This window comes from Akebia trifoliata, chromosome 4 (assembly GCF_017979445.1).
Source record: "Akebia trifoliata isolate Shusen 1 chromosome 4, ASM1797944v1, whole genome shotgun sequence".
NCBI lineage: Eukaryota > Viridiplantae > Streptophyta > Magnoliopsida > Ranunculales > Lardizabalaceae > Akebia > Akebia trifoliata.
The window spans coordinates 37,251,574-37,262,450 of NC_141378.1; positions in this window are offsets into that span (position 1 = coordinate 37,251,574).

The window sequence follows — 10,877 nt, forward strand, 5'->3', positions numbered from 1 at the left end:
CGTGCGATAGGTATATCTGCCAATCAAATCATAAGTGTATAAATTGAATGAATTCAATCATTCCATCATTAGTGTTTCTTCTTTAGGCTCTAGCTCTAATAATCAATCAAAATGGCTTCGGCAAAGTACAACAAATACCTACTGCTGATGGGTTTGATCGGATTTTATAATAAACTCGGCTTTTTTCTCGTATGATCAATCGAATTGGTCAGGTTTTATTCTAGGGATAACTATTATCATGATATTTTGATGGTTAGAATCATTTACTTTTTCACAAGTCTTTTATAATTGGTCCTGTCAAGCCCGTACAACTTTATTTTCTTTTCTCTTTTACCCCCTCAACCCAAAGAGGATGACTGTGTTGGCATATAAATATACTAGAGTTTTCCGATGCCTGGTGGCATGGACATTCTTTCTAGGGTTAAAAGGGGTAATAGAGGACATGCAATAAAATTGGAGGTGTATTTTTGGAAAGAGAGATAGAAGAGGAAAGAAAATAAAGTTGGAAGGGCATTCTTGAAAAAAAAGAGAAGAGGAAAAACAATAAAGTTAAAAGTGATCCTCAAGATTCGTAGTAAAATTAAATCTCAACCCCTCTTTATGTATGGGACAAAGAGAGTTGGATTCACTATTGTGTTATATACTTTTATTATAATCACAAGCATCCTCTCCAGGATTAAGGGGGCCTAAAAGGAAAGATAATAAAATTGAAGGAGTATGATTGAAAAATGGTAGTAAAATAAAGATAATAATGTTGGAGGAAAATTCTTGAAAAGGGAGGTGTAGACGCGTGATTTCGTCATTATGATGACTACATCTACAATGATTTGGAGTCGCCACCATTCAAGTTGGAAGTGGGTGTGAATGGTCACCCGGGGTACATTTTCCAAAAGATGAGATTTTTGGCATTTTAGTGACTCACAATGGATAAGGGGTAGTCAAACCTCGAGATTTGGGTAAGCGGCTTGGTTGGAGAAAAGGGAAGGTGTTAGGCACCCTTTCCTCCCCGCCACGTGGCGGTAACCTCAAATAACTCGATCATTTTTTATTTTTAAAAGAAGGTGAAAAAATGTGCCACGTGGGTGCATATGTTCCCTAAGTAGGGATTCATTTTCGGCTTGATCATAGGGTCATTTCATTAATGAAAATGACCCTTATGAACCTTAGCCTTGGGGCCCAATCATCAAAAGGGGTAAAATAAAATAGAAGAAGGGGGTGTTAGAAGAGGGAAAGAATAGAAGGTTAGAGAAAGAGATGGGGGTGTGCTTCAAACCCACCTTGTATCTTGTTTCTTCTTTTCTTCTTCTTGCTTGGGTCTTCTTGAGTCCTTAGTATAATATGAGAGTGTGAGAATGGGAAGAGGTGATTAGAGAGAGTAGGGATTTCTTTTGTTTTAGTGAGACTTGTAGATGATTTGTGAGAGAGAGTTGGTAAACTTGGTGAGAATTGGTGATGGTTGTTAGTAGAGAGAGTGTTGGGGAGAAGTTTTGTAATGAGAAGTTGGGGGCCATTTTTGGGAAGAGGATGAGGGTATTTATAGATGTTTAGGAGTTATTTTAGGGATATAATGGGGTGAAGTGAAGAAAATGGGTAGAATGGTTATGAGTTTGAGAGAGAAGTGGGTGTAATTTAGAGGAGATGGGAGGGTATTTAGGTAAGGGGGGTTAAATGGGTGAGTTTTGACCCAAATGGTTTGGATCCTACCCAACCCATTTGGGTGGAGTGTTTGGTGAGGTAAGTTTAAGATGGTGGTTGAGATTAAATGGTGTTTGGTTTAAGAGAATGGAGGATTTAAAGAGGTGGTTGATGATATTTTGGGAGGATGAAGGAGATGATGCCATGTGTTAAAGTGGGTGGAAATGAAGGGTTGGGATAGGTTGATGGGAGAGGTTGAGTGTTTGACTTGAGAGGATGGTGTAGGTTTAGGTTGTAGATGTAGGTTTTGTAGGGAATGATGAGGGTAGATTAGGGGAGGTATAGGTTAGGGGTGTGGGTAGATGTGTTTGATTTGAGAGAAAAGGTGATGGGTTGATGTGTGGGTAGATGGGATTTAAAGCAAATTAATGGGGTAGGTAGTTGGGTGAGGGAGGTGAGATGGGGTGATGACATGTGTCATCTTTTGATGATAAAAGAGTGATTGGTTGATGTGGGTTGTGGTTTATGGGTTAGGGTTGTGGGTTGGATAATGAATTGGATATGGTTAATGATTTGTGGGCTTTGTAGTGTTGGGCTTGGGTTTTAGAAATGATTTTTACGAATACGGAGGCGGAGCGGTGATAGTAGAGGAGGGGTAGGCATCTCAAGTCTCACCTTTTTAATTTTTTAATTTTTTTAGATTTTTGCAATCATTAGTTTGATCAAAAATGCCACGTGTTGGCGAATCGGGCTTTTTAGGCCCGTTGGTGAAATTTATCGAAAATTTGACGTTTTTTATTTTGGAAGCGGAGCGGTGAATGTTGGGAAGTCGTAACGTAGGCCGAGTCCTTTTGGTGGCCTCCTAAACCATTGAGAGGTCTTAGGGGCCTCGGTTTGGTAAAAATGTCCATTTTCAATGAGTTGGGCCCTTAAGGCCCGTTGGCCCATTTATTTGGAAAATCGATATTTTTGGGCCCTTTCGAGAAGTGGCCCGTTCAAATTGAGGTGTCTACAGCTGCCCTTCTTTGCAGGAATTGCGTGCAAAGAACTGCAAAGAATAGACTAAACCCCTATTTGTACGGGCCAGAAAAATTCTGTAAAAACACGATCTTGAATTATCGATTGTATTGAAGATTTTTGTGGAAAATGGTTACTCAAGCACGGGGTCTGATAGAGTTTTGCCTTATTAATTCATTGATCTCGATGGCGCGGAGCTCGTGTGAGATCTTTGATTTGATGAAAATTTGATGAGTTTTGAAATCCGACTATTTCTTCGATCGTGTTTTGACAAATCGGAGTTGAGTGCAACTCGAGAGGTTTTTTTGAAATTCTTTTTTTTTTTTTTTTGTTGATTTTGCTCTGTTTCTATCATACGCTAACCCTCTCAATTCATGCATTGTCCTTTGATACCTTTGATCCTTTCAACGGTGCAAGCACTGAGGTTGTTAGTAGTCGCCACAAATCCAAGAGAGTTTTGCAGTTGGAGCACAAGCAATATGGTTGTTAACAGCTGTCACTGATCCAAGAGAGAGTTTTGCAGTTGGAACCGAATCGACCAAGACCTGTTGCATTGGTGCTACTCTCTTGTAATATCAACATGTTGTTCTGACTGGAATTTGGAGTATTTACTCGCAGTAGAGAAACACAGTTACCAGGATCTCTACCATTAGCAATATGTGCCATTTCTTGAACAGCACCACCATTAGAAAGAATGTCCCACTCACTTCTAAAGTTCTCATCGCGAAGGAAATTGAAAACTCCCTTTGGTGAGACTGGAAGCCAGAAAGAAGTAGCTACACAATACCAGGAGGCCTGCTGAGATCATCTATGCTTTTTTCCAATGATGGCCTTTACATCTTCAGCGTCACTTCCCGATAATGTTGTCCATGTGTGAGCAACAAAAACTCATCACCATTCTTTCAGCTAACTTCAACGTATTCTTTCGCCCTTCTTGACTTGTGATCACACCAACATCTCCAGCGGGCATGTTACTAGCCATAACATTTGCAAGGTGTTCACATTGTTGATCTAGGGTAGCAACCCAACGCTTTGCGCCAAACCCAAGGCTGGAGTTTAATTAGTGTTTTATATATACTATGAACTGCTTTATCATCCACTTCTACGTGTTCGACCCATATAACCTTGGAGTAACCATTCGGCATTTCTTGGATTTACACAACCTGATGGCCTTCTTCGACATCTCGATATCAGGTTAGGACACAAATGATCCAAGGAAACATCGACCACCGTCCAAATCCTCTTGACATGTTGTTTACAATACCTTACGAAGAAATTTTCTCAAGTCAGAACCAGAGGTGAAGGGACTTGAAATTCTGCTGTCATCACTTGAAGGGCTCCATTGTAGTTTTCTGCTATGCCTATTGATACGACTTCAAGAGTTGTTGCTTTTGAAACAATGTTAGAAAACACAGTGGACCACTGATTCACATCCATAAGGATCTCAACAAGGTTAATGTGATTCATGATAACAACGGCAGTTTCTCGAGAAGCTTCTGATTTCGATAGTTTTGGTCCAATTCCCCTCGGGAATATTTGTATGTACTCATCTTCACTTAGAATCTCATAAGCATCGTTACGGCCACGCATCCATAAGGATTTCCCTAGTTAGGTCATTCTTATAAACTCTTCCATTGTTGCAACTGTAAGTTCGATGATCAATGGTTTATCTACCTCAGTAGGCCCGGAGAGTGATCTTAGGAGGGGGCTTGCCTGCGGTCCCTTCTTCGATGCCTTCGCGTCTTGTCTAGTGAGTCGTGATGATGAGTCAGGCTGAAAAATTGATGATGAGTCGGGCTGCCCGAATCCGTGCTTTGTAGGAACGCCTTGACTCTTTTTACAGAATGTTGAAAGATTTCTTTTTATTACAAAATGTTTGAAAGATTAATGCAAAGAAAATAGGTTTTGTACTTACTTGGCCTCAGGTGTATCTAATGCTTTGAAAACTTGAAGTTTGAATAAGTCCTAGAATCTTCATCATCGGCCAAAATAGTAGTTTTTCTTTTTTGAAATTTTATGAAATATCTTTATCAAATGAGTACGATAAATTCAAAGTTTGTAAAACCTTTGGTTGCGACGATCTTGGTGTTTTTGCCAATCACCGAGGATATAAATGTCAATTACTCTTTTGATTCCTTTAGAGTCATTCCCAGTGCTTTGGGTCTCGGGATTTTGGAAAGATTTTGCCGTTCACAGTTTATACTCTTGCGGGCCAGGAGTTGTTGTTTTTTTTTTTTTTTTTTTTTTTTTTTTTTTTTTTTTTTAATAACCTTTATTGCCTCCGATGCCAATTACGGTTTTCATCAGACCCGGTTTCCACATTTTTACGCATCGACGTCCTTTTTGGGATTTTCATCGTGCTGGTGGCTTTGATCTTGCCATAGTCTGATTCTTTTACTCATAGCGCCCTTTCAGGTTTTCACTATGCCCTTTCAGACCATGCTTGTATTTTTCTAGATTTTTCATTACAATTCTGCTCGGAATCTCTGTGTCTTTGTGGCTTGGTGGCTTAAGTTGAGCTGCAAGATCGACGACTCTACTCTTGTAGTGGTACTCTTTCTTGAGTAATAGATCTAGATTCCCCTCTCGAGCTTGCTGACGACTATTCGTGGTTTGACAACTCAAGTTGAGCCGCGAGATCGACTACTCTACACTTCGAGTACTCTTTTTTTTCGAATATCCGATCTGGATTCCCCTCTCGAGTCTTCCAACGACTGATAAGACTTTGAGGTCCGGACCAAGTTGCAAGATCATTGGTGTTGCCACTGTCGTTATGTTGCCCTAGAACATTTCCTGATCAAAAAGGACTTTAAGTAGGACGAAACGTTGGCTTAGGCTTATGGTAGTGGAAGGTTACAAAAAGGTTAAGGTCTGAATCTTAGTTTATCTAAAGTGGAATAAACATGGGGTTCGTCTATTTTTGTTTCGGAAAAGTGATCTATGTCTCCTCCCAGCGTCTCTCGAACTTGTTTAGGCTGGAGATTTGGGTCGAGCCAAGATCAAGTGTTCGAGTTTTTGACTTTCTTGATTTTTTTGTATTTTTAGCCGTTCACAGTTTATCCTCATGCGGGCCAGGAGTACTTTTGATGCTTTTGATTTTTCTATTTTTTTCTGATCTTTTTTTTTTTTTTTTTTTTTTTTTTTTTTTTTGTAGTTGTTGACTTGCCCCAGTCTTAGGTTAAGAAATGAACGTGATGGCTCAAAAGGGTTTACTAGGGTGTGATGGTTTGTTTGGGATAACAAAAAAAATGGCCTTTCGTCATCTCAGGGTCAGGTCTTAAGCGTAATATTTCTTAACAGTGTCAGCATTGATCGGTTGTGGGAAGACTTGTCCGTCCATTTCTGTGAGAATCAGAGCTCCTCCCGTCATTACCTTCTGTACGATGAATGGTCCCTCATAGTTTGGTCTGAACTTTCCTCTGGCGTCTTCTTGAATTGGCAGAATCTTCTTTAAGACCAGGTCTCCTGGCGAGAAATCCCTAGGCTTAACTTTCTTGTTATAGGCACGAGCTATTCGTCGTTGATAGATCTGTCCATGACAAATGGCTGCAAGGCGTTTCTCTTCAATCAGATTCAGCTGATCAAACCGGGCTTGAATCCATTCAGTCTCATCTAACTCTGCTTCTTTTAAGATTCGGAGGGAGGGAATCTCAACCTCTACGGGTAAGACTGCTTCCATTCCGTAGACCAATGAATACGGAGTTGCCCCAGTCGAAGTTCTGAACGAAGTACGGTAGGCGTGTAGTGCAAAGGGCAACATGTCGTGCCAATCTTTGTATGTAACTGCCATCTTCTCGATTATTTTCTTGATGTTCTTGTTGGCTGCCTCGACTGCTCCATTCATCTTAGGTCTGTAGGGTACAGAGTTGTGATGGGTGATCTGGAAGTCTTCGCACATTTTGATCATATCTTTGTTCTTGAAGTTCTTAGCATTGTCAGTTACCAATCCGCTTGGAAGTCCATACCGGCAAATGATGTTGTTCTTGACAAACTTCATGACGTTGCTTTGGTGACATTGGCGTATGATGCAGCTTCTACCCACTTGTGAAGTAATCGATAGCAACAAGGATGAAACGATGCCCATTTGCAGCTTTTGGCGAGATCTGCCCAATGACGTCCATGCCCCAGAGTGAGAAGGGCCAAGGAGTAGTCATATTATGTAGTTCTGAAGGTGGGGCATTGATCTTGTTGGCATATATTTGGCATAGATGGCATTTGCGGACATGCTGATAGCAGTCACTTTCCATTGTCGACCAATAGTATCCCATCCTCATGATCTTCTTAGCAAGCATATGACCATTCATGTGAGGTCCGCAGACTCCCCCATGTACAGTCTCAATTAGTCGTTTCGCTTCTGTTTCTGCCACACACCTAAGTAAGATCTCATGGTGCGACTTCTTGTACAGAATACCGTTGCTCAAGAAAAATTGTCCTGCTAGCCTTTGAATGGTCCTTCTATCATTTGGCGTTGCGTCTGAGGGGAGTGTTCGATCTTCAAGATATGCCTTGATGTCAGAATACCATGGCTTTTCTTCAGATTCTTCTACTTCGACGGGTAAGCAATAGGCTGGCTCATCTTGAATTCCAATCTCAATAGGGTCGATGATTAGGTCTTTCGAGATGTTGATCATAGAGGCGAGTGTAGCTAGTGCATCTGCAAACTGATTCTTAGCTCTTGGCATGTACGTGAATGAAATCCTATCGAAGCGTGAGCTTAGTTCTTCCAGATACTCGTGGTAAGGAACCAGTCTTTGCTCTCGGGTCTTCCATTCTCCAGTCGTCTGATAGACTACTAAGCTTGAATCTCCGAAAACATCGATTTCATCTACCTCGAGATCCAGTGCTGCCTTCAATCCTGCTATGCATGCTTCGTATTCAGCCTCATTGTTGGAACATTGAAATTTTAGTCTGATTGCGATTGGTACGTGGGATCCATCTGGCTTGATCAGAACTGCCCCTATTCCATTTCCTTTCTGATTGGCTGCTCCGTCGAAGTACATTTTCCAGCCTGGTTCATCATTATCGTCTTCAACCTCAGTGATCAGTATGGCTTCGTCAGGAAAGTTCGTCTTTAATGGCTCGTAGTCAGGCAACGGGTGCTCGGCTAGGTGGTCGGCGATTGCTTGCCCTTTGATGGCTTTTTGAGTGACATAGGTGATGTCAAACTCAGATAACAATAGTTGCCATTTTGCAGTGCGACCTGTTAATGCTGGTTTCTCGAAAAGATACTTCAGGGGGTCCATTCTAGCAATAAGCATAGTTGAGTAACTAAGCAGATAGTGGCGTAGTCGTTGAGATGCCCAGACTAATGCGCAGCAAGTCTTCTCAAGTGTTGAATATTTTGCTTCATACTCGGTAAATTTCTTGCTGAGATAGTAAATGGCTTGTTCTTTCCGTCCTGATTCATCGTGTTGCCCTAGCACACACCCCATTGACGTTTCTTGTACCGAGATGTACATCAGCAAAGGTCGCCCTAGAGTAGGAGGGACTAGGACTGGTGGATTGAGCAGATATTGCTTAATCTTGTCGAACGCTTCCTGACAATCCTTGTTCCACTTCTTTGGCGTGTCTTTCCTGAGTAGTTTGAAGACTGGCTCACAGATAGGCGTGAGCTGAGCAATGAAACGACTAATATACTGTATTCTTCCCAAGAATGCCCGAACATCTCTCTCTGAAACGGGTGCTTTCATCTCGAGGATATACTTGGTTTTTGCCGGATCTATCTCGATGCCTCTTCTGCTGACGATGAAACCCAGTAGTTTGCCCGATGTTGCCCCGAATACACATTTTGCAGGATTTAACCTTAAACTGTATTTCCTCAGCCTGTCGAACAACTTCTTTAGATTTACCAGATGATCTTCTTCAATGCGGATTTAGCAATCATGTCGTCTACGTAGACCTCCATTTCCTTGTGGATCATATCGTGGAATAGTGCGGTCATTGCCCGTTGGTAAGTCGCCCCTGCGTTTTTCAGCCCGAATGGCATGACTTTGTAGTGGAAAGTACCCCATGGCGTGATAAATGCAGTCTTTTCTTGGTCTTCTTCCGCCATTTTTATTTGGTTATAGCCTGAAAAGCCGTCCATGAACGAGAACATGCCATGCCCTGCTGTACTATCGACTAGAGTGTCGATGTGTGGAAGTGGAAAATCATCCTTAGGACTGGCCTTGTTTAGGTCCCGATAGTCAACACACATGCGTACCTTCCCATCTTTCTTGGGTACTGGGACAACATTAGCCAACCACTCAGGGTACGTAGAGACTGCAAGAAATCCGGCTTCGAACTGTTTCATGACTTCGTCCTTGACCTTGAGGGTCCATTCTGGCTTTAATCTTCTCAATTTCTGCTTGATCGGCTTGCTTCCGGAGGCAATTGGTAGCTTGTGCACGACAAGATCTGTGTCCAATCCCGGCATATCCCTGTACGACCATGCGAAGACATCTTGATAATCTTGTAAGAGTTTGATCATTTCTTCCTTTTGTTGTGACGTTAATAAGGCTCCGATCTTGACAATTCGTGGGTCCTCTTCGGTACCAAGATTGATTGAATCTGTATCCTCAATGTTTGGCTGAACACCTTTCTCGTGACGTTCTACCAAGTCTTTGATTTCTTTAGGCGGGTACTCCATTTCGTCCTCAGACTCTTCTTCGATCCCCATGAGGTCAAAGTCGAGTTCAAGATCGAAATCATACTCGTCCCTTTCAAATTCTGTTTTATCTAGGTGCTCATTTGATTGAGACATATCCCTTGAAAACTTTTTTTTTTGGAAAATATCTATTTTTTTACAATTTTGAAAGCTTTTTGATTTTTTTGACTTTTGCGAAATTTTTGATTTTTTTGTTTTTTGAGGAATATTTGTTTTTTTGTTGCTTTTCGAATACCTGAAATAAGAAGAACAATCATGCGAATTCGTTAATAAAGATAGGGAGCCCTCAAAACAGTCTTTACCCGAGGACGAGGGCTCGTTATGATCCTCGGGCAAACTAGATTCGTTTAACGGAGTTTTTTTTTTTGGAGGCCTCAACAGCCTCAATGGTCAATGGGAATTCCTCCCAATTGTTCAGAACTTCCCCTTCTCTGAGGGGGCGGATGAGATGTGAGAGTGATGTGTTGGGTGATTTGGTTGGTGGTTCGGAGATAACCATGATCTCCGATTGATTTTTGTCAGATTGGGGCATGGTCCCTCCCAAGCTTGGTGGGATGACGACTGATGCCCAGTCAATGCCAGATGAAAATGGTGATTTTTTTCTCTTGGTTCGTGGTAGTTTCCACTTTGGTTGATTTTAAAACGGTCTCGGATAGACTTTCGTTGGAATCCCCATTGAATAAACATCAATGCCTTCTACGAAGGATGGTTGGGACTCAACAACTGAGTCTTCTTGAAAGTGCAGTGGTGCGATTTTTACCGTTTTTGCCCTTTTTGCCAATGGTGGTTCCGATAGGTTGTCGGGTCTGATATGAGACTTTGAGAAGCTAACGCTAATGTGAGGGACTCGGCCGAGGTTCCAGACATTCGATTCCCGATTTTGCTTTCTTGCTAGTCGAAGTTCTTTCTTCTTTTCTTTCATTTCTTTCTATATATCCTTCTTTGTGGGCCTAAACCCCAGACCAAAATAATGAGTATCCTTTCTTGCTTCGACCGGTGTAGCTCTTCCTCTTCCTCCTGGTCCCAACCCATGCTTGGGTCGATAACCTGCCCTCTTCATGATCCGACCAATCATAAGGTTTGCTCGTGATAGCTTTGCTCTTACCTTCTCCTTCCCCTTTTCGATGTGATTGACAGCCGCGAATTGGTACGAATGGTAGAGTGCCTTGTCCTTCGTCATTCTATGTCAATAAATGGCACGTCCGGAGCTCTGCCGGGCGGGATCAAGTTTTCTGCCAAAACGGATATCATTCTCTGTCCCATGATGAATTTGACTCTCTGGTGTAGAGAAGAAGGTACTGCCCCTGCTATGTGGATCCATGGCCTGCCCAGTAATAAATTGAAGGTTGTCGGTATTTCCATGACTTCAAATGTTACTTCGAAGGTGCACGGGCCTATTGTGATGGGTAAATCTACCTCTCCCAAGGAGTCTCTTCTTGAGCTGTCAAAGCCTCGGACGACCTTGTTGTTGGGCTTCACATGAGACCAATCAGCGTTGAGCTTCCGGAAGGTTTCAAGTGGACAAACATTAAGCGCTGAGCCATTATCAATCAGCACCCTGGCAACCATCATGCCCTTG